We start from the raw sequence: 23,966 nt of genomic DNA, 5'->3' as shown, positions 1-23,966 counted from the left end.
GCTTCCTGGAAGTACAATCACACTTCTACATAACTAACCCCAAATCTTTGAATGCCTTTGAAAAGAACCTTCTACCTAGCACATGTGCGGGTTTGATCACGGGGCGTCATTTAACAAGGCAAATCAAAACATCCTAGACCTTGCCACCATCGCCTTCTCTGGACATCTAAGGCATCTTCTGTACTTGCTGGACGTTTCTGGTCATGAACAAGTAAGAACACCCCGCCATTGTACATTTTATTGGCCCGTCTGAAAACTATTGCCATCAAGATGGGTACATGCTTTAGCTAATGTAGCCAGTCACGTTATGAATAGTAGCTATCCCCCAAAGCCGACACTGATCCCGGCAATCTACAACGCGTTTCAAAAAACCCCTGATGAAGGGTTAGTTGGATAACCCGAAATGCATTGGGTAAAATGAAACGAAATTTATGAATTCCTGATTATAATGAATTTCCAAAATCTTTGAATTGATGAACATCAAGTGTTTGAATAAAGAATGTCATTAACATCAAATGTTTGACTGTGATTAATGAATATATTTCCTCAAGAACGTCTAAGAAACCATTATGTTTCATGTTAAAGGAGCGCGCCCTTTGTGATAATATTATCACACTACTCACAATGAAAGCAGTGATACTCGATATTTTAGCCTTGTGCAATATAAATCTGAAACAGCAATCACATCAAAAATGCTTTTAACCGATTTCCCAGAGGCCTACTGAACCCTGATTATTGATTAGTTTATATTTCAGACCTATTCCCTTCCTTGCATTAGGGCCCGTGATACACTGGCTGCGCCACTGCTCTACATTATAGTCGCAATTTGTTTCACAACGAACGCCTCATGATGCAGCCTACACCTACTATCTGAGATGGGTTGGAGAGAAAATCTGCACAAACCCCTTGGACTGGGAATGCATTCCAGGCACCAGCCCCCCAGGACAGTATGTCACCACTCGTGCTCCCTCCCACTGATAACCCTATTCCCCTTGACAATTATGACCTGAGATACAGCGGATGGAAGGAAGGGCGCCTGCACCACCACCATACCCATTCCCCTTGGCGGTGTAAGGGGGGTCTACAATGGGCTTCCTAAAATTTTCACTCCTGAGGACCAACATTGACTCACAACTGGAAGCCAGGGGCCCCCAGCAATTTGTATGATTTAAATTTCAAACATTAAAAGAGTAATAAAAAAAATAAACACACGTGCGCACAAAAAAAATACTCTAATTACTAAGGATTTTGGTATTTTATAGATGATCGGAATTTGTATGACCATCCCCTGGCTGACATCCCCATGAAACTTCAGCTTCTGCTAAAAAAAAAAACCACATAAAAACCATCCGCTACTTGCGATCTGACCACCGCTGGACGCAGACCACAAAGGAGCCCCTGACCGAACTGCTTCCCCCTTGAAATACCCCAGCGGATTTATCCAGCCTATTCCTGACACTCGGAGGCAATACACAGGACTGAGGGGAGCCTCTGTACCTAAGGGAGCCCATCGTATTGTAACCTCAGGCAGTGCAGGATGCCCAGAATGCCCTTGGAGGCTCAGCAGTGCTGTCTCACAGCTTACAAATAATTTACAGGTTCATACAAGAAGTGGATCAAACTAATCTATCATGTATGAATGGGTCTGTAACGTAACTGGTGCTCATGTAAAGTGCTCTGAAACCTCCGGGTCTAGTTAGCGCTATATAAAACTCCACAAAAAATATATATATAATTTACAATCTTTTCATTTTGGCAAAATAAACGTGGCACTCCTAAACAGTACCTATTTTGAAGAAAACATAATCTAAAGATTTGTCCTGAAATACCAGGCTTTTTCTTTTTTAGTAGATGCATGTTTGGTGGCCAAATATCAACATCAATTTGATCAGTTCTTGCATGGACTGGGGTTCGGCCCCAAAAATCACAGGAGGGGTGCCCTCAACTGTGGCCGCTTCTTTAGTGAGGCGGATAAAGTTTGTTTGAACAGCCTCTCTTAAGAGTTTTTTTAAAGAGCAGGGCAGCCTGGCCGCCCTCTCAGGGATGATTAAAGCTCAAAGAGCCCTTTACTCTTAACAACCAAGAAACCATGTTTCGGTGGCATTGGTTGACATATTATTAGGGTGTTGCATCCTTTGAGGTTCATGGTTGTTACAATCTTTGCAGGTCTCCCAGTCGTTGCTTTAGAAGGTGGTGTAGATGGTAGCGAGAACATTGAATGTAATCCTACATTTGATACTGGTTGGAATTCAAGATCAGTAGCGTGAAATAGCTCACCAGTAGTTTTTTTACATGTGCTTCTCGAAGCTCGTTGTTTTCGTATTCATATTTTCGAAGAGTCCGATCTTGGTCTAAATATTTTTTTGTCATGAGAGTCTAGCGTCTCAGTTTTCTAGTTTTTGCTGGTGGACCTGCTTGTGAAACTAAAAACCCTGATATTTTGGGAAGCGATGGTCATGGACGAACAGTTCTATTGTTTGTGGGTCTTAAACTGGACAGGTTCACTGTAATCAAGGCAGGAGAAGCTTCAGCCTTCACAGGTGTTTACTAAAGCTGTAATTTTTACATTTCAAAAGTCTTTAATAAAAATCCTAGGAAAATCATACTCTCAAAACCCACCATGAAGACAATCTCAACCTCTAGACAGGATGGAGGCAGGTAAAAAGACAGTGGGATAGGAATTTTGGTTTGAGATTAGAAGGACAGGCATTGACAAAGCAAATAGGTACCACCTATACCACAGGTATTGTATTTCCCAATACGTTTTCGCTGTGGTGTACACCAGCATGGCTAAAGGTTAGTGGGGTAAAGGAGAGTGGAGTGTTATGGTGTGGTGTCGAGAGTCATAGAGTGTCACAAAGTGATGGCCTAGAGTAGATTGGCTTAGAGTGAAGTGGTGCAGAGTGCTTTGATTTGAGTAAAGTGGTGTAGATTGCATCGGCATAGAGTTCAATCGTGCAGAGTAGAGTGGTATTGAGATCAGTGGCAGAGAGTGCAGTCTTGTAGTGTGTTGTAGAGTGCACTGGCAAAGAGTACAGTGGTGCAGAGAGAAATGATGTAGAGTATAGAGGCATAGAGTACAGTAGTGCAGAAAAGTTGGTTTTGAGTAAATCTGTGTAAAGTGCATTGGTGTGGTGCACAGTGGGGTAGAGTGGTGCAGCATCAAGTATAGTAGATTGTTTGAGATTAGAGTGAAGTGAAGTGGAGTAGAGTGCAGTGTTGGGTAGCAGCGTAGAGTGGAGTCGTGCACAGTGGCCTGGACTGGTGAAGAGTGCAGTGGTGCATAGTAGAGTGGGGTAGAATGCACTGCTGGTGAGTGGTGCAGAGTAGAGGCGTAGAGTGCAATGGCATAGTGTAGAGGCATAGAGTGTAGTGACAGAGTGCAGCAGAATGCAGTGGCAGTGCAGTGCAAATTAGTGGCATAGAGGTCAGTGGCAAGAGTGTTGCAGAGTAGAGTGCCGCAGAGTGCAGTGGTGTAGAGTGCAGAGTAAAGTGACAGTGTGTTGCAAGGTAGAGTATAGTGACGTGCAGAGTAGATTGGCTTGGAGTGCATTGATTTTGAGTAAGGTGGTGTAGAGTGCATTAGCTCAGAGCGCAGCAGTGTAGAATAGTGTGGAAGAATTTAGTGGTGCAGGGTAGATTTTAGTGGTATAGAGTGAGATAGTACAGAGTGTAATAGGATGGAGTTGAGTGAGTGGCATACAGTGGAGTGGTATAGAGGAGTGCAGTGGTGCAGAGTAAAGTGGTGTAGAGTTCAGTGGCGAAGAGTACAGTGTTGCAGGGTGGAGTGGTGCAGGGTAGAGTGCAGTGGCATACAGTGATGAAGAGTAGACTGGCACAGAGTGGTACAAAGTAGAGTGTAAAGGCGTAGCGTTCAGTGGCATAATACAGTGCTGTGGAGTATAGTGTAATGGCGAAGAGTGCAGTGGTGCATAGTAGAGTAGTGTGTATTGGCGTTGTATATAGAGAGAGTGGTGTGGAGTGGTGCAGAGTAGTGTGTAGTGGAGTATGGATGGTTTGGTGGCGTACTGCGATTAGGCAACACATCTCTAAATGAAATGACCATTACTTTCGCAGAGACAGTTTTACTGATAAAAGTATACAGCGCACAAACGATAATGAGTGGAGATGTCATAACCTAGTGTATTGATCATCTTAAAATATTTGTTTACACTACACAGAATAATAAAAAAAAAGTGTGCTTCATTTGTGCTGACCTAATTCTGATATTCTAAAATATCTGCACTGTTCATTTATAGACATTTTAATTTTGTTGTGTGCTAGAAAAAAATAACAGCCTTCCTCAAGCTCACCCTAAGTAGCAAGCATGATTGTCACATAAATCCTCTAACATATGGGCACTGTCTTTGAATGCACAGCAAATGTGAAAAGATAACAAGATTTAAAGACCCTTTTACAGACAGCGAGCACCCGGAAAAATACATTAAATAGGCCATACCCCCATGGGAAGGACAAACCCAATCTGGACAGCTAAAACAAATGTAGCCAGAAAATAGAACGCAACCACATGTGACTTACAAACCACAAACCCAATGGTAAGCAATGAGCGGAATGATTTTCCAGGGAAGCTTTCCAAATGTCCCCACAATGTCATTAGCAACTATCTGGTAGTCTCCAACCTAAATAGGAGTTCCTTAAGAGTTTGGTGGACAAGGATTATCTGCATAAATTGTGTGTAAAAAATGTATGCATCTAAACTTACACTGGTATACACCTAAACAGGGCAGAAGGGACAGTTATGAATTTTTGGCAAAAGGTATTGCTCCGGCAAACTCTAAAGAACTCTCAAGGTTTTATTTGTTGATGCAGAGAGCAAGCTCGTCAGAAAGTCATTTCTGTAGAACGCAGCACCTGTAATTTTGTAGATCACTGCTGTCATTCTTCTCCGAATCAGCTCCACCACTTTCCTTTGCACAGGCAGCTGCAGTCTTCAGGGTGCAATGGACAGATGTTCCAGCACTCTTCACTTGGCACCTTATGTTTGAAATGAAGGCAGTTTTCTGGGGTGTAATTACATTCCATGCCCCAGAGACTTACAAGGAGCTTTGAAAATGGTCTGATGTACCGAGGTCCCTCCTACTGACATTTACAAAGACACAGGAGCCAATAAAGCTACCTGGAGAAGCCAAACAGGCATTCACAACTGGCAAACTAATGGACAGGTTACCTACCTTCAGTGACGCCTTATCTGGTAGAGACATGATCTAGCTGCAGATTCCTTACCTCTGAACTTCCCAGGCAGCAGACTGGATATGAAAGATTTTTCTTGAGTAGCACCCCTGCGTGCTGATGGGTGGCGTCGGTACACTCCATGTGACAGCATCATCTCCACCATGACGTCTGCAGCGTCTATATAGGCACCACCTCGCCACACTGATGTCAGTACTTTTCATGACTTCCCACGCCAGAAGCATGGAGCTATGAAGTTGACTGACAATAGTGTGTTCAGACAACTAGGGCCCTGAACGCTAAAGCCCCAACATTAAGAACTGATCCGTAGTGTGGGGAAGATGGGTCGGTAAGAAATCTGGAGCTAGATCATGTCGCTACCAGAAAAGGCGTTACCAAAGGTAACTAACTTGTCCATCTGATAGAGACATCTAGTCGCAGATTCCTTACCTGTGAACAGATCCCCAAGCAATACCATCCCCTGAGGAGGGACTGTGGAAAGTTTTAAACCAGAAAGTCCTGTTGGACCAAACAGCCAAAAAAAGCCCTCCCTGCGAACCTGATTGTCCAGGCAATAATGCTTGGCAAACATGTGCAGGGTTGCCCAGTAGCCGCCTGGCAAAGGTCCACGACTGGGACACCACGCTGGAGCGCTGTTTTGCCTGCCTTCGCTCTGGTAAAATGAGCTCTGAGGCCTTCAGGAGGCTGGTTTTTTTTAGTGTAACACATTTTAATGCCGGGGATAACCCACCGGGAGATGGTCCTCTTCTGCACAGCAAGTCCCTTCTTTGCTCCAACATACCCCACAAAGAGTTGGTTGTCCACCCGGAACTCTTTAGTGCGGTTAAGGTAAAATAATAACGCTCTTTTTGGGTCCAGACGGTGGAGACATTCCTCTTCCTTCAAAGGATGTGGAGGAGCATACAAGATAGGCAAGGTGACAGACTGTCCTTTTAGGCAAAAAAGAAGCTCTAGTCCAGAGCACTACCTTGCCTGCAACTCGCTCACCCTCCTAGCCAAAGTTATTGCCACTAGAAAGGCTGTCTGATGGTGAGCAGCCGGTGGGGGCAATTGTGCAGTGGCTCAAAAGCTGCACACATCAGATGAGTGAGGACCAAGTTAAGGCCCCACTAGGGCATGATAAAAGGTGAGGTGGAAACATATGTAAGCCCCTCTAGATGTCTATTTACAGTAGCGGCCTTGAATAGTGACGGATGATCTGGCAACCCTAGAAAGGGCTGAAAGGCAATCCTTTAGAGTGTGAAGGTATATATAGTCTGCAACAAATTTTGTTACTAAACAGGGTGTGCCTATTTCTTTGCTAAAATCCTCTTAGTGTCTGTGTCTACATGTGTTCCTATCTCCCTTTCAATTCTCAAGGTGTAATGAAAAAGTGTGTTGCCCAACCCACGGGGAGCCTAAGACGAAACGCGCTAGGAAGAGGTCCGGTTGACGGAAAGCGACTGGGACTATCAGATGTGGAGATACACGCCTGTTACATTGGTGCTGCAGGTATTCCATTAAGTGGCAACCACCAGGTTTGAGTGCTGTATAGCAACAGCAGTGTGTGGCACTGACCCCTAGCCCTGAAGAAGTTGCCGACCAAGAATGACAGGCAACGAAACATGTTGGCTTCATATAGATTAAAACAAGGCTCAACAGTAGTGTGTTGGTTTTAAGTTTAGCAGATACCCAGCAGCAAATAAGGTGTTTCATACGGCTAGTGGTATCTATCTCAGTTTTAGTGGGGTGGAGCAGTGATTAGCGGTGCCCTAACCTAGGGAGTTGAGCAACTGTAAGTGGAAGCAGTTACGTTCACATGTGAGTTCTTACTATTCACCTACACATTTATTCATAACAATTTCTTTTGTGGAAGGAAGTAGCCAATGATGATAAGTGGAACACACTGGCGAGTATCAGTCAGCAGTTCCTTGGTGGTTGCTCCCGTGAGGTCCCTTCCTACCTTGAACACACTTTTTCATTACACCTTGAGAATTGAAAGGGAGATAGGAACACATGTAGACACAGACACTAAGAGGATTTTAGCAAAGAAATAGGCACACCCTGTTTAGTAATGCAAATTTGTTGCGGACTAGCTATACCTTCACATATTAGGAGGCAGGTGATATTTTAAAGAACCTATGACAGATGGGACAGGTTTTGTTGATGAGAATATTGTGAGTGGAGGGTAACCTGAGTCCCTTTTTCCCTCTTGGCTCCTACTTTGTTATGATAATCCTTTAGAGTGCAAGAGATAGGATAAAAAGGAGGATGTCAGAGAGGAAAGCAGTCAGCGGGTTAATAGACCTTTCTGTACAATATTTACAAACATTTTGGCATCAGAAGGCATATATCAATTTAGTGGAGGGACACATGGTTGCTAGAATAACTTTGCACGCTTCGAGAGGAAGGTCAAATGTTATCAACTGTCATGGAAGATCTCCACGCAAGGAGGCGAGGGGTTGATAGGTTCGGATGGAGGACTCTCCCCCTTTGCTGCGATAGAAGATCCTCCCGAAGGGGCCGCCTGATCTGAGGATCGATGCTCATCCGCAGAAGCTTGGGATACCAAACTCTCCATGCCCTGTCTGGAGCCATGAGAATGACTTGGGCCCGGTTGCTCCTGGCCTTCTTGAGCACTTTGTAATGGAGTGGTATGGGCGGAAACGCATGTAGGAGGCCTGAGCTTCACTTGACATGAAAAGCATCGCGCTACCTCTGGATGGAGACGTCATTTGTGATCCACTTGGTACCAGCAGCAGATTACGTCCGCCTAGATGTTCAAGGAACCAGCCAGGCATTGAACCACCAGGGTTATGCCTTGCTCTTCCAGCCATGTCCAGAGATACAGGGTCCATAACCCCACCCCGCCTTGTTTAGCTGCAGTACCACATGGCAGTGTGTTTTCCATGAACATCTGAAACAGCCTTCCCTTAAGAGATGGTAAGAAGGCTTTTAGTGCCAATCTGATTGCACAAAGCTCCAACAGGTTGATATGGAGCCCAGCTTCCGTCGGAGACCTGGGTTGGATGAGATTACAATGCAGTTCCTACTGCCCCAAGTTAGGGTAAATTGCATACTATCACGTAGCTCCCTTTGGACATAGGAACTAGACAGATGCCCTGTTTCGCACTTAATATTCGCGTTGGCCCTGGAACCTTTGGCAGCATGTGTTTGACAAGACCCAATAGTGAATGTATTCCCGTGGGGGGGGGGGGGGGGAAGTCATGGGCGGAACGCATCTCTTTATATGTGGATGAAATACTTTTCTATGTGTCCAATCCGCCCACCAAGATTACCCGCCTCACACATCCTTCGTAACTTTGGCCAGTACTCCAGATACAGGCCAAATTGAAGAAATCCCTTATGCACCTAATAACCGGTCTCTTGCCTAGAGGGGTGGCGCTGCCCATGCCAACTGGACACCTCAAATACCTGGGCATATATGTTACCATAGAACCCACCCTGTTCTACCCCTATCCCATCCTGCAGCGCTTTAAGGCAGATGTTGAGCACTGGAAAGCCCTGCTTCTCTATTGGGGCAAGCGGCAATGTTTAAGATGATGACATTGCCCCGGATGCTCTACTCTTTGCAGAACACCCCTCATCCAGTGCCAGAGAGCTTTTTCCAATCCATTGACTCCCTTCTACGTTCTTTGCTATGGAGCACAGACCCGTCGAGATTTACTCTAGCCAAGTTAGTACCTGGTGTTTATGATGGATAAGGAAATATTAGCGCATCTAGCGATAGTAAATGATTAGGTGTTCATCCCTTGGCATGATCCCAACTATAGGCTGGAGCAGTAATCCATGGGACCCGGAGGGTTTCAATCTATCCTCTATAGTTCACCAAATTGTACTTGTTTCCCCAAACACACAATTCCTCACATATGTAACTGACACTGTCACAGTAAGGGAACTGAGAGGGTTTTAACCATGGGACTTTTACAGGAACTGGCTGGTTTTGAGATACCTTCGGCTCAGAAATGCCGTTAGAGCACATATCCCCCTGCCAGAATACTCCCCATGGAGGACAAAACAAGCAGTACCAAAAAAAGTGTTTCTATGATAGAGGTTGCCTGCCATTGAAGGAGCCCACACAGGTAAGTTGAATTTCTGCCACATCTTTATTGGAAAGACAGCAAACATACATGCAGTGAAAAAGCCTTGCATCAACAAAAAGTTCAGCAGACGTGTTTCCTGCGTGTTTGCACTTCATGGGCTCATCGCAATCAGCAAGAGTCAAAGCTTATTTCACTCGGAACCAAATTATATACAAGTCCACCTCCTCAATGGGCGTGGCCACCCCAGTGGCCTGGTTACCGTAGTGCTTCGCTTGTTCTTTAAGTGAGTTGATTGACTCTAGCCGACAATTACGCTCAAGAAAACCCAAGTGGGTTGATGGGCACTATTACACGGCTGGTTCAGCTTTATAACATCCTCCAAAGGCACCACCCGTCCTTAATGCCACAGCGTCGATTGGCACACAGCTGGCCTGCACAGGATTTTATAAAGCTGAACCAGCGGTGTATTAGTGCCCAGCAACCCACTTGGGTTTTACTTGAGCTTTTATTCCGAGTTTTCCATGCATTCAATTTTTAACACCAATCTGCCATTGTTTTTTTGCATGAACTCCATTGTGTAGAAGCATCGTAGCACACCGGGGTGGCATTCGGTGACCCAAATGATGAAGCATGCCTCCAGCTAGGATGGTGATAGTTTTCTGGCACTCATTTTAATCAAAATAAGTAGTTTACGAGTGGTCCATCACTTGGTTTATTATAGTGGTTATACATAACTGCAGTTTGATTCTGCATTACATTGTAGCATGTTGTGTGCCCCTCACTCCTTGTGCCCACATGTAACAGCATTGTAGATGCCTTCCTATTATTCTAGCTCTCGCAACATTATGCATCCAAGATCTTGGAACACCATATGGTACTCCTTAACTCGCAATATTACGATGCCACTGTTTTATTTCAACTCATTGTTGCCTGTATAACTGGATTGTACTAATACACTACAGAATTAAACTTCCTCAAAAAATAAAAAGTGGAAGCGTGCCAGGCTGACCTCTGTAGGTTCGATAGAGCAAGCAGTCCAAAGGTTGTGTGCAGGTCAAATGGTAGAAAGTGTAGGGTCATGTTTAACGCTGGCTATATCTAGCTAATAATCCCCAATGAGGATAGAAACTTAACTAAAAATGTATCTACTTCTTGAGGTTTGTCTTTCAAGTTATGTTTGACAATTGGCCCACCAAGATCATTTCAGTCTAACCAGACAGCAGAAAATGTGCCCTCTGCCAATAATTATGGCACCTGCAACAGTGATTGACTGTAGGCCTGCATACCCAATTTAAAGAAAACACAATAGCCAGCTATGATTTTCTCTTTTTATTACAAAAAATAAAAAATTATCGAAGGAAAGAGGCGCCTCTTGGACAGACGTACCTGAAAGACAAATTACCTGGGATTACTATAGTCATTCACTACTTTCAGCTCAACATGATCAGTTAAGTCAGGAGATTCATGCACTAAACAAGCATTTGCAATGCAATAGGTCCCGCATTGTAAGATTAAGCTATTGGCACTGTACCCAACAACGCTTGTAAATTAACACATATGACATTGAGATCATCATTTACAATGCAAATAGGTCTCACATTTACAGGCGTTTGAGCTATTTAAATCAATTTAACAGATGCTATTATCCTGGGCTGCTTGGAAATTTTACATTGAGTGCTAGGGCTTACTAACATACCTTGTAACTGAAGTAAAAGGGCTGTAACAGAAGTAAAAGGGCTGGTCCTCATAGGAGGTTACAAATGAGGACTAAGCGGTACCAAGCCTATTATTGATTCTGGCCTGCATCATAGTCCTTCGTAAATGCTGGCTTCAATGAAAAATATAGGGGGAACAGTAGTTAGAGCTTGAATTCCACTCTAATCCAGCATGCGCTCCCAGGCAGGACCTAAAAACGGTACGAATAGTGAACCTTTGTGAAACTACAGGGCCCAGATTAGCCCACTTAGGAGAATCTTTGAGGGCTAGCTAATGCTAAAATCAATTTTTCACTTTTTGAACGTACCAATGGAAATGCCACTGCATACAATAACAGCAAATTAATGCTTAGCAAATCAAGGTACCCTTGCTCTGCGCCCACTTCAGAACTCCAGAAGACATGGCTCCACCAAATGTGGTTAGGTCATGTATACAGGCAATAGAGCATGCTTGGACTCGGCATCCTTGGCAATGCAAAGAATCTGGCAATCAAAAAACAACAACCTGGCACCCACTTATAGCCGAGGAAGCTTGATGTAGCTCATTAAGCAGGTTACCTTTCACACATTTAAAATACAATGATGTTCGATGCTCTTACTGAGCACAGAATACCCCAGTCACAAGCATTTGTTCACTTTCTCCTGGATATCCAGGGCCAGGATGAAAGAACTCAACAAATGCTTGAAAAGCATGTCGTAAATACTAACTAATAGTGCCGACAAAACTAACACGTACAGTTTAACCACCGAAGTAAAGCGGCCAGTGGTCATGGGAGTTCACAAAGGAAAAGGTGGTAAGGAGGGACTAACAAACCAATTACTGAATCAGAAGCCAGCAATTACAGACAAACAGAAGCCAATGACAAATATGGGCGGAGACTGGGCAGGGCTTCTCTTCCATACTCTACTACAGCAGAGTGCTAACGCAGTGCATGCAAGCTGGTTCAGGCTAGACCAAACTAAATAGTCTAGCATGCACTTAAAAAGATATTGCCCTAGGTGAACTACTTTATCTCAAATAGTTTAGCTCCAAATTGTATCTTAACACTAGTATCCATGCTACTCCCACAGAAAGTAACATGCTATTATTGGCCGAGATATTCGCTGAATCTACGCTATCACTCCTGAAGGCGTGACCAGGGTCTGTAGGATACGAACTACAGATCAAATTATCAGCACACAAAATCTGTATGCCAGAAAGGATACAGTACATTTTAGCTAAGCTGGAGAACCTGGCTGATTATTCACTCTTAGTACAAGCCTCTAATTGAAAGATACGTAAATTGGCTATACTCCACATGCACAAACTGCCACATTTTAGCAATTTTAGAGTCCACGATTTTCAGCACAATAAATCGTCATTAAAAATGAAGCATTTCATGCTAAAATAAAGTAGTATCAAGTGTTTGATCGAAGTTATTTTTCGGAAGTTGGTGTAATTTATGCATAGGAAAATACGAAATTAACAGATTTGTCAATTACATGAAACATACAGAAACCTTAATATAAATCATTGCCAAATGTAGCCTCAGAAAAAAGGTTGTCCCGTTCATTGCTTTATTTCAGACAGGGATAACAAATCATCACTGGCTCAATTACACGCAAGCATCACGAGTGACACTAATTTAAAGTACAGTGGTAGCCTCACTTCTACACTGATTCCAATATTTAACAAGGCTCCTTACATACAGGTCAGCACAGATACTACCTACCTGCTGAATAGTGCCTCCGATCCTCCCATGAAACCTCCGTCACATGATCACCAACATTAGTCCAGGATAGAGCCTGCAATTGAGGGGGCGGAGAAGATAGTTAAGTGACAACCAAACCAATTTAGGGGCTAAGCCACACAGATTAGCTCTCAAAGCAAGTCTCAGTAATTTCTTTTCCACATTGATTCAGACAGGGATAACGAATCATCATAGACTGCTTTGTTAAAAACAAGGGTGAGACAAAGCACATTATCAGGTACTTCAGTGCACTGGTTATTGCGGAGCGCTTCAACTACTAACATGGTAATCCAAAAGTTGATCTTAGACACTGGGACTGTTCCTTTCAGGAATTCCCCTTAACGACTTAGATCACATAACATCCACTACATAACGTCTGCCCGTTCTCTGTTCAGGTAGAACACGGAGGGAGTACATAAATGTGCGAGCCTCTCACTTAGATAACAAGCAGTTTGTCAAGACAGGAAACGGTTGGGTGCCATTACAGGGGACCAGCATCTATCTACCTTGTTGACCAGGTAGACAATGAGAATGTTCTTACATGCCCCAGCACAATCTCAGATGGCCTGAACTCAAACTCCTCATTAAAACAGAAAACTGTAAATGTATGTATACGTGCTACCATGGAGCTTAAGGATGTTTTACCCAGACTGTAAATATGTATACTGTAGAAATTAGTTTCAGATTCTCTAAGTGGATACTGAGTTGGGAAACAAACTAGTCCGTGCTAGAATGTCTTTAGACATAATAGCTAGCAAACTCCACCAATGTATCGACCATACACTTGTTAAAAACATAAAAGGGCAGTCTGCAAATGTGCAGTTACCTGTAAACCTTTTGACTTGCCATGGTTTGTCTGGACAGATAAAGCAGTTACAAAAGCTGCGGGGCCCTTGACCATGGCTAAAATCACTTATTTTATTAACTCCCAGAATCTGAAGTCAAAGCAAATGCATTTTAATATAGGGCACATGGTTACAAAATAGTACTAGCAAATACTCAAGATCACATTTGTTGCTTTTTAGTACAGCACTTCCCGACGTCTCATACTCCTCAGTGAGCCCACATGTATTTGTCCAATTAAAAAAACTAAAGTGAAAATCCACCCACAATGACTTTAAGTACCCCCCCCATACCCAACCAGCCTAAAAACCTCCACTCAATAGATAGGCTGTGGCGTGACCTCTCGTCTCACCCTTCGCCAACACTTCTGAAAGTAGGGCAGTATAACGATCTGTAAACACTACTTCCTTCCGCTTAATTCAGTTCAAGCCAACAGTATAATCAAAGTACCAACTTTCCACTGCTATTAAACGTTGGCCCGTGTTACGCTCAGAGGGGGGGTCCAACCCACTAGGCCCAAACTGACGCTACACTGCAGACCCACAACTTTCCAACACGAACTGAGTGCGACCAACGGTTTCGCATGCAAAGCTGGCATACCACTAAATTTCATACAACACTTACTTGCGATTGAAGTTTAAGCCGCACCAGATGGATGGCACTGGATACTGCCACATACAGATTCCGGATAGGCTACACTCACGCCCAGCCCAACGCTCATTTGGAAACGAAAGAGAAACACGTGGATGCCTTTGTCCCAGCTGTGCATGGAGTCCTGCCTGCAGTAGGAAGAAAGAAGAGTGCTTAGGGACTAATAAAACGTACCATGTAACAGAAGTAAAGGGGCCAGTAGCCAGCCATGGGAGCCTACAAATGGATCGGAAGGCACGGAACATGTCGACCAACAAAGATGAGCATAGCTGAGCCGAACCTCCACGTCAGCAGGCTGCCACGCTTTCGTTTGTTTTTAGTCAGGTGGATAGCCAGCTTGAATAAAGTCATATTTTGGACTATCCAACCCGTTTTAATATTCACTTCCACTCCCTCCTACACCACTAGGCCCCTCACACGCACTGCTAGGAGCAAAATCTCTGCCTAAGAGCCCCTTTATGGGTGCCGGTTGTACATTGCAGCACCGGCCACACGAGGAGCAGGTCCATGTGATGAAGCATGACACCTAGCCTGCTGGGCGTGTGAGGACCTCAGTCCTGACCAGAGGAATCCCTTTCCTCTTGCCTCCTCTTTCTCCTGCTCTCCACCACGAGGAACTGCATACACTCTTAAGGCTACAAACTAAGACCAGGCGGTAGTAAGGAGGTACTAACGAGCAAATTACTAAATCGGAAGGCTGCAATAAGGAAGGAAAAACCAAAGGTGATGATGGACGGAGCGTTGACAATACAAACACTCTCCCCCAGTGAACTGATCTGGGTTTAATCCATCACCGTTCTTTAGCTCTCTCCGCCACCCCAGTTCAGACATGGCCAAATGCAAATCAGTCTGACCCTGTGCCTCATGGGAACAGTCCAGCCCAAAAAGCCAAGCCATGTCTTCCCTGGAATCAAGCTTCCCAGGACCGGTTTCTGGCATTACAACCGTCTTCAGCCCGGCTTGCTTGAATCCAGTCTAAGCATACCCTGCCAACTTAGGGAGAACAAAGAAAACCCAAAGGTAATGATGCAATAAGGAAGGACCAGCAGAAGCAAGCAAATGGAGTGGGCATGTAGTCTCTCCCGTACTGAACTACAACCGATCAGAGCAGCGCATGCGGGCTGGCTCGATAAAAAAAATGCTATATGCCACATTAGTGGCACCAACACTTCACAAGTGCAAATACAATCACTAAACCCTCATCTAAGAAAGCACAACAAGCATTTGTATCATAAAATTAACAGCTCTATACAAATAGGTAACAGTCTTAATCAATTGCCGCCAACATGCCATTTGCCTCAGAGACTATGTCTCCTCTGGAATAGACCACAGTGCACACAGGTGCCCACGGTATCCTGCAGAGGATTTTCATCTTTGGTCATAGCGTGAAGCGCTATGGGTTGTACAGCCACATAAGCACTCTTTGAAATGACCAAGAGTAACAGAACCAAGGAGGGTGGTAGTGGGGAGGGAATAGAGCCTCACCTTAGTCAGAATGGCGTTGTCCACTTTGCATTGTAATATAAAGGCCAATTTATTTCAGTCCTTAAAGGAAAAAAAAAAAAAGTCAGGATTAGCTAAAGCAAGCAGTAGAAGAATCACGGTTTGAAATCAGCACCTAAATGCAGGCTGTTGCCCAGTTCCAAAGTGTCCAACAGCAGACAAATGCTACACGCGTAGCTAAAAGACGTCTGCTGTAGACTTTGCTATATGGTCATGTCCACGGCAAACCTGAAACTGCACATTCAAACAGCCTTGGTAATGACCGAAGATCACACAATCTATATGCTTTGCTCGAAATCGTTCAGAGACAGCCACAAAGGTCCAAAGCTCAGTGCGGGGTTTGACTAGGCCCGTGGTCTCGATTTGGGGTTAAGGGGTGTTTCAGGAAGCACTGGGTTGGACAAGGCCCTGGGAGAGATCAAGGGCAGTTGGGTGTGTGGAGAGTAGTCTGGAAAGTGGGCGTCTACAGTAAGTGACTGGAAGGGAGCTCCGCCAGGACAATATGGCCGACAAGAGCAATATAAAAGCAAAGGCGGTCACTGATGACAGGCAGCGATAGGAGGGCAAAGACTAGAAGGTGGACCTTTACCAGGAAGCATCAGAGGTGGTAGGCAGCGATGAGAAGGGCATGAAAAGGGTCACTGCCCTGTCACGGGGATAATGAGCGCCATGAACTACAGTGACGGTGTTCTGAGCAGAGACCGGGGACCCTCCCGCCAGACTGAGGGTCCAACTCTACAGCTGTACGCAAGAGGGCTCAGCATTACAATGGTAGGAGGTTGGAAAATGTAAGACCGCAACACAAGGCCACAAGCTCAATCATACCATTTACCTGGAACTGTCAAATATGATCTGGTAACAGTGGCACCGGCCACGCCTTCATTGATCCTGAAAAGAAATAAAACAAAGTGAACGGACGAAACATAAGATGTTAAAACACGGCAAGTATTTGTATCGGCAGAAATACCAGGATTACAAGCAGGTGCGGCCTGCAAACCAACGATGCCACATGCCGAGTTGATCTAGCACCGACTTATGAACACCGCACCAGGAAACAGCTGGTGTGTGCAGATACCATGCAGTGCAATGAAGGTCAAGAGGTCGGCCAGACACTTACCTCCAGTCAAGAGATTCAACTCCAGGGAAGATAAGACTCCAGTAGGCTCACTGGTCACCTACAAGGGGAGAAGAGAAAAACTCTCATGTTCCACCAATCAGGACGCACTATTAAATGCCACGCCAGCTAGCAGTTCCGCTCAGATCATCATTTCAGTTCAGCTTACAAGTCACACAGCAGTTGAACAGTTTCATCATCGGAACCGCAGTTAATTGCGCAAGTCATGCAGTACATATGTAATGTGGGTGCGAGGCTCTGGCACCCACATTACATACTTGTTTCTATAAAGCAGGCATCACTTGCAGTGCGTTGCATGATTCACAGCATCCCTTTTCAGGAGTTGTAAACATCCTGCTCTGGTCATTGCGACATAAATTATAGGCATGTTAGGGAAAAGCCTTCACCAAGATAACCATGTTAGGTAGGTTACGTTTATAGCTCCAATTTAACTAAGCCGGGTGGCTGCCTGCGAAAGTCCACAAATAAACGGGCTAGCGATAAATTAGGAGGAGAGGCAAGGCTTTATTCATAGGGCTGTTAACTATAATAAAATCACAACATATATACACTGATCAGCAAAGTCTTACTTTACTCATGCGGGTAGTGTGGATATCTATAGAGCACGATGTTCTTAAAGACTAGGACAAATTTGAAATGAGCCATGATCCGAGCAGCTGCGGGCAGATTCCGGGCGTGTCCACTATCCGACCCTAGAGGGTAGAGACTAGTGCAAACGGTACTACACAAAGCTGCATGGGACCCATCACCACTGCTTTCAAATGAAGTCTACGGTACAACCTACCCTTTCCTTAATAGATGGATACTTGGGGTACCGACTTCAGGTGGACATGGTTTAGGGAGGCCAGCTACAAAGTTTACCTGTATCCTATACTGATTAAGTAATCCAACTAGGCTTCCCAAACAAATCAATCCTCAGTTTAACGTTTAATCACATTAAGGCCCAAGTAGTACAGACACAAGTATGGCATGTAAAGACTTGTGATGCGGGTTATTGAAAGTTACCTTATGGGCTGCAGGCCGAAGTACCATCTGCAAGCTTCAAGACACCTGTTGAAACAGACAGGAGAAAGCTGAGCAAGCAGAAGCCAACAATGAGCCACGCCACTAATTAAAGGGATTACAGATCATCGTTCAGAAAGGCTTTTATCACTCACTTATTCAGAGCAGTTGAACATTTGCCAATCATCATGACAGTGGAAGACCCTGGACTGCTGGCCTTGGCAGAGTGCGCTGGATCTACCATGGCTTTAATGCTAGCAAAGTCAGAACCGCAGTTAAGGATCTAGCTCTTTAACTAAAGCTGGCCCAAGCAGGTAAATGACGGAATACTAGTAATAAAGGCCTTGTTCAGGGTCGCTTTTTAAGGGGTAGATTGAGGAGAACGAGATGTTCCCCAGGGGTTCGAATCCGACCTCCATATAGAATGGAATACGCCCACTGCAATTACTTATAGCGTATTCTCATGGAGTGCCCCATCCGCCTCAGCTGTAATAAGGCATCATTGCAGCAATGCAGAACAAGAGGGCATTGAAATACAACTCATCTGAGCTCCGCTCGAACGTTCACCTACCGTTTCAACATGATGGAAGTACCTCTCACCAGCCGCATCTAAAAGAAACAGCAAATTAGAATTATAGTAAACTTCACAAAAACAAGGTCTCGTCAGCAACAGATCATGCCAGCATGCACAACATCGAGAGACTGGTCCAGCTAAAGGCGTCATTTAACGCTAGCACGGCCTGCAGCCGCAGGCTCTATTACTGAAGCAATTGCTTAAAGGCTACATCAGTGATGCGGTGAAACACAATGAATACAGCTTGTACCAGCAGAAATACCAGGTTCGACAAACACCAGAGGCCTGCAAACCAACGATGCCAGATGCTGGGGTACTGTAGCACCGATCAATGAACACCGCACCAGGAAGAGGCTGGTGTGTGCAGATACCATTCGGTGCAGCATTTCAGTCTACAGCAACTTTAGTAACAGCAGCTCACCTGCAGGGGGCGCTAGCCCTCGGCGGAGACTGTTCAGAGCATGGTTAGATCTTCGGCGGTACTGCAAGAAACCTGCGCAAAAGAAAACAAAGGTGGTTTGTACCTTTAACATCCAGCCATGCTTTTAGGCAGGCACCCGTCGTCCCAAGAGTAAATGTAACTAGTGTTTATATGTGGTGTTAGTACAGCGCTAAACTAGCCAGAAGAGGCCAAGGAACAGGTTTTACAATGAGACATACACCAGTTACACAAGAAAGTAAAACCTAGTGACGTACATAACGGATTTAGTTACTGTAGTTCACCAGATCTTATTCAGTACAACAGGTAATTTCAGAAGATGAGACGCCGAACCCGTTGCATGGATTATATGCCGTTGGACAAGTGTCTGCACATGCGCAAATTAAAATAAAATCTGCAAAGAAAAATTGTTTTGTGGATTTTTTCAGCCCACCAAGCCTAGAAGTTAGACCAGGGGGTAAAGCGAACCACAAGTTTCTCTATGAGGCATTTCCAACGACATGAACCTACAGTGGAAGTTCCGTCGGGATAGACCTCAACGCCACATTCTATAGCAGGAAGGTTGTTTATTTACACATTTACGAACGCCTCTGCCCTCATTAACAGGACCCGAGAAAAGGACACGGAAACCTATTGCGACTTTTCCAACACATTAAGGCACATGCATCAAAGGATTTAGCGATCGCAAACGGTGCGAATCGCAAAAATCGGCCGTGTGCAATCGCAAAATCTGCTTTTGGAATGCATGAAGGGTGAAGGCCCATGCAATTGGAGAATTAGTGAATTTTTAAATTGCGATACCTCATGGTAATTTGCGAAAACTTTGAAAAATGCACTTGTGTATTTTTCAAAGTTTCATGTTGTGCGCACACATGCCCTTGTGTGCACAGATTTCTAGAGTGCAACAGGGTGTCCTTGGGACACCCCTGCAAATCGCAAATTGAGAATGTCTTCACATTCATTCCTACAGGCCCATAGGAATGAGTGGGGAGGTATTCCCCAATTGCGATTCGCAATTTTAGAGTAGCAATTAAGGAATTTTAAGAAATTGCAAACTTTTCTGCGATTTCTTCATGAATAGGCTTTTGCGATTTCTTAATTGTGATTCATTAAAAATCTTAATCAACAAATCGCAAAAGCCAACAATGATGCATGTACCTGTAGGTCACAATCATCGCCCATGGAACAGATGGGCATCTAATGCGGATAACTCTTCTAGTGATAGCATTATTCAATCACTGAGGCCAGGCAGATCAATGCGCGTTACATAAATCACTCGCCATTGTCCGCACTGAACTAACTACCAACTTTACAGTTTAACAAGAATTCTAGCGGCTGGACAGACAGGACTGGTGGCAAGCAGCACATGAAGTGCGCCGCCATTCCAATAAAATCCAAGTTGACAAGTTACTTGAAATGCACCGAGGTATGCGCTTAAGAAGGTTAACACGAGCGACATTGCCATGGACTTCGATAGGTTAAAAAAAAAAGCGCATATTCATTCCCATTTCAAATTGGGAACAATCGATCCAACTACAAAGGATGTTTAATAAGTTTAACGGAACATTATACTAGTTTTTGCAGATAACACTACCAAGAATTCAGTGGTTTCATTCAAGGAATCTTACCAGCAAGTAACGGTCATCATCCATGGTCAGCAAAAAATGCTACTAGTCCTAAAACAAAAACAAAAAGCGTATTACTTTATATACGCAGAACGTCTGAAGTCGGATATCCGACGACACAAACATTCAGCAACAAGGTGACCAAGAAGTTTGTCCCTTCTTACAAGTAACACAACTTCTACAGAGTAAACAGCTGTGGGTTGCAAAAGAAGAATATCCTCTAAGCACTTTTGAAGATTGGCTTTTGCCCACGTGTAAGCAAAACCTATCAAGTGCTAATAAGCAAAAAAGACCAAGAAAATAGAGCAGCTAAAAAAAAAAACTCCTTTAGTTTAAGGTTTACTTACTGTTTAACAGCCAATGAAACTGCGACACATCTTGGACAGACATCATGGGACTACAAAGAAAGAAGATTGTTCAGTATATTGTTTAAGTTTGCTGCGCTATAAAAACAAGGTTTGCACACAGTGAGACCGCGAAATTATGTTAATACTAAGGAGTATGCCAGGGTACTAAAAAAATCAGTTTGAGTTTTTATGTGCCAGGTCTCATTGTCATCACTGTCATGGTGCATACAGAGATGGAAGCAAAACCTGTAAATTGATCTAGCCACAATGAGTTCATACACCATAGAAAGACTATGGCGTGTTAAACAGCAAGTGGCATTTCGAAACATACCAAACTGAGCACTTTATCCCCTCGGACATTCACAAGACTGACACCAGCATTGCAAGACGAGGGACGACGAGTTTCGGCACCAGCAGCGTTACACGCATGATTATACATGTACCGTGTTAGCCACAATACACCCTCGGCACAACTGCGCTCACAGATAAACCGGTACAAGCGACTTGTCAAAAGCGATACTGCAGTGTCACATAATGCAAAGCGTAACTGGTAACCTTTTAGTAACTGAAAGTGTCGCATAATTTATAGTGGATCTTAAATGACTGGCACACCCAGTTGCCAACTATGCTGGACAAGCAGAAGTATACATTTTGATCAAAGTTTAAAGGGTATCGTTTAACCGTGGTGAACGAAAAGAAACCAACCAAGCGACCTTCAGACCCAGTTGAATTTCTATGCACAGTTGTGCACTCCCCCGGTTGCAAAACAGCTCGAGTTGATGTATTCTAGCCAGTGTTTTAACAACTATCTGACGACTTTAAATGTCACCAAGGGAAGAAACTAAGCTGGACACCGAAACTACCGAGAAGCACTGGCCACGAGATTTTTTAAACAAGCTTGGCGCTCCAATTATTGGTAACTCGACAGCGTTCGAATTTAGACAACCGCGACTGTTCCGCAAATACAGCACCTTCTACGCTTACTAGAGATTCATTTGTCTTGTACTTCGATATCATTGCCCATACCGGTTAATAATAAACAATTTTTTTAAATATGTAGGCTTTCGCTACAACCGATTAAATTCGCGCAAGCAGAATTTTAACAACAATTTCACCGAAGAATATTGGCTCAATAACTCAAGACCCTCCCGGGGAAGAGAGTTCACAAGACTAGCAAGGATACTTCCATCCACGAGTCAACGCAGTATCATCGACCCCCTCCAGCCTTAAAGATGCGAAAACAGTCGATGAAGACGAGATAACCTGCAGATCATGTTAATCTAAATAGGCTGAGCGGACAGTTGCTAGGCCTCGCCGTTAAACCCTGCCACGCCGCTGCGCTGCGTTCAAATCCTTACCTCTTCCCTGACGAGCGAAAACGGAACAGACTGAACAGGAAATCGTGGCGGATATTTATACAGCAGAAAGAGGGCAGGTCTTGCGCACGCGTCGAACGTCATTACGTATTGGAAGAATTGTCTGACGGCACACGCACAGAATTATTCTGCAGCACAGCGGTACTTCTTTTTTTCCACGTTCTAGTCTTCGACGTTTTGTAAAATGAAAATATTTGAACACCTGCATTTAATTTAATTAAACTGCGTGGACAGCCTTGAGTCGGTTTAACTCACAAACTACTGCCAAACCACTCAGGTACCAAGTGCCTCTTAAGGTCTATCATGTTGGGTGAGGAAATCGGGAGGAGTCCTGTCCAAAATAACTTAAAACTTTGCACGTACTGTTGTATCCACGTCCCACAGTGTAAAGCTGGAACGATGGCTTCACATGGGTAAATCTGGACGCCATCTTTGTCTAGTAAATATTTCCCGTTGAGTCAAACAATTGGAAGGACCAGTCCACAAAAACATATGCCATTTGATCAAAATGGCAGAACACAAATATCAAAACACTTTGCAATGAGTTCGAAATGTACTATTCAATTATCTGTGCAATTTTATGATGCTGACACGATATTGTTACCACAATTAAATGATTTCAGCATAGGCTGCTTTGATTACTTAACCCCTTCGCTGCTGATCAGCTCGTCATCAGCCACAGTGGTCGTGTGCGGATGACGAGCTGAGCTCGTCATGTAACGCGGCTTTTCGTAATTTGCCGCACACAGCGGGAAAAGCCGCCGCAGCGATGCGGTTAATGAAAGTTATCTCCATCACGTATAGAGCTGGAACGTCGGAAAAGGTTTCATAGTTTTTTTGCATTTGTCTATAACCCACTACAAGATTTAAACGAGCATTTGCAATGCAATAGGTCTCGCATTTTCAAAACTTTGAACTATCGGCATTTTAAATGAGAGTGCCTTTTATATATGCTGGAGCCAGGTAATGCACGCCGTTGTTCTTGGGACTGGGCTATGCATGTGATGCAGAGGTCTAGCCGGGGACCAGGGTTCAATTCCCCGCCTTGGCGGGTCTTGGGCTCAAAATTCCACGGACCTGATCATTCTCGCCTCGGTGCCTATTCCAGTCATGGAGTCCCACTCTGCAACTCTGGGCAATAGCTTGCTTAATCTCCACAACGGTCCCCACAACGCTAAGGATGCCTGGCCTCCACCTTGGGGGTGCCCAGGAGTGGACGCCTCACAGGGAAAGCCAGGATGGGTTCCACAGTGGTATTCGTACAAGCGCCTTGAGACCCTAGCGGGTGAGTAGTGCGCTATACAAGTATCAATTTACATTTACATTTACATTTTTTTATGGTGTCGAAGGTGAGGGGTGTGTCCTGGCTGCTTAGTTGGTTTGGGGTGGAGATGCCATGTTTGTACCAGGAGGGCATGTTGAGCGTTTTCTCGCGGTATTTTATTTTGGGGTTAAACCATATCGATTCCCACTTAGTGTTTTTAATGCTAGCATCCATTTTTTGGTCCACTTTGAGGAGGGCGTTCCTGGTATTCTTCAGTATGATGTTGTTGGTGATCACGGGATGTTTGCCCGCGGTGAGCAGGGCTAGGGGGTCGAGGCCATTTAAGATTCTCTTCTCTAGTGAGAGCCATACTGGCGTGTACACTTGTTCTAGGATGAGCCAGTATAGCCCTTGTTTGGCTATGCATGCTGTTTGAAATGTTTTAAAGTTGGTTAGGTTTAGCCCGCCCAGGCTTTTGTTTAGCCTGAGTTTCTGTAGACTTATTCTG

General features: G+C 44.4%; 1 long non-coding RNA gene and 6 other non-coding genes across 9 annotated transcripts; all 7 read right to left on the bottom strand.

Moving 5' to 3' along the window:
* Window positions 1-10,564: 10,564 nt before the first annotated feature.
* Window positions 10,565-22,207, bottom strand: LOC147729708 (uncharacterized). Of its 3 annotated transcripts, XR_015308344.1 has the most exons (12): window positions 22,177-22,207; window positions 20,819-20,868; window positions 20,475-20,522; window positions 18,829-18,900; window positions 18,405-18,442; window positions 17,837-17,881; window positions 16,814-16,871; window positions 16,529-16,584; window positions 15,679-15,738; window positions 14,167-14,321; window positions 12,682-12,754; window positions 10,565-10,640 (listed from the first exon to the last, which is right to left on the bottom strand). It is a non-coding gene; the product is annotated as an uncharacterized LOC147729708 (long non-coding RNA). The 3 variants fall into 3 exon arrangements; XR_015308343.1 differs by lacking the exon at window positions 22,177-22,207 and having other exon boundaries at window positions 20,819-20,909; XR_015308345.1 differs by lacking the exons at window positions 20,475-20,522; window positions 20,819-20,868; window positions 22,177-22,207 and adding an exon at window positions 19,104-19,239.
* On the bottom strand, window positions 15,839-15,961 carry LOC147729714 (small nucleolar RNA SNORA32). Its single transcript, XR_015308910.1, has one exon. It is a non-coding gene; the product is annotated as a small nucleolar RNA SNORA32 (small nucleolar RNA).
* On the bottom strand, window positions 16,644-16,782 carry LOC147729713 (small nucleolar RNA SNORA8). Its single transcript, XR_015308928.1, has one exon. It is a non-coding gene; the product is annotated as a small nucleolar RNA SNORA8 (small nucleolar RNA).
* Window positions 17,960-18,030, bottom strand: LOC147729712 (small nucleolar RNA Z40). Its single transcript, XR_015308916.1, has one exon. It is a non-coding gene; the product is annotated as a small nucleolar RNA Z40 (small nucleolar RNA).
* On the bottom strand, window positions 18,650-18,789 carry LOC147729711 (small nucleolar RNA SNORA8). Its single transcript, XR_015308925.1, has one exon. It is a non-coding gene; the product is annotated as a small nucleolar RNA SNORA8 (small nucleolar RNA).
* On the bottom strand, window positions 19,252-19,386 carry LOC147729710 (small nucleolar RNA SNORA18). Its single transcript, XR_015308924.1, has one exon. It is a non-coding gene; the product is annotated as a small nucleolar RNA SNORA18 (small nucleolar RNA).
* Window positions 20,621-20,748, bottom strand: LOC147729709 (small nucleolar RNA SNORA40). The gene has a single exon (XR_015308942.1). It is a non-coding gene; the product is annotated as a small nucleolar RNA SNORA40 (small nucleolar RNA).
* Window positions 22,208-23,966: the final 1,759 nt, after the last annotated feature.

This window comes from Lissotriton vulgaris, chromosome 2_1, assembly GCF_964263255.1.
Source record: "Lissotriton vulgaris chromosome 2_1, aLisVul1.2, whole genome shotgun sequence".
NCBI classification, from domain to species: Eukaryota; Metazoa; Chordata; class Amphibia; order Caudata; family Salamandridae; genus Lissotriton; species Lissotriton vulgaris.
The sequence above is the reverse complement of the archived record's forward strand: the minus strand, read 5'-3'. Positions and strand labels throughout refer to the sequence as shown.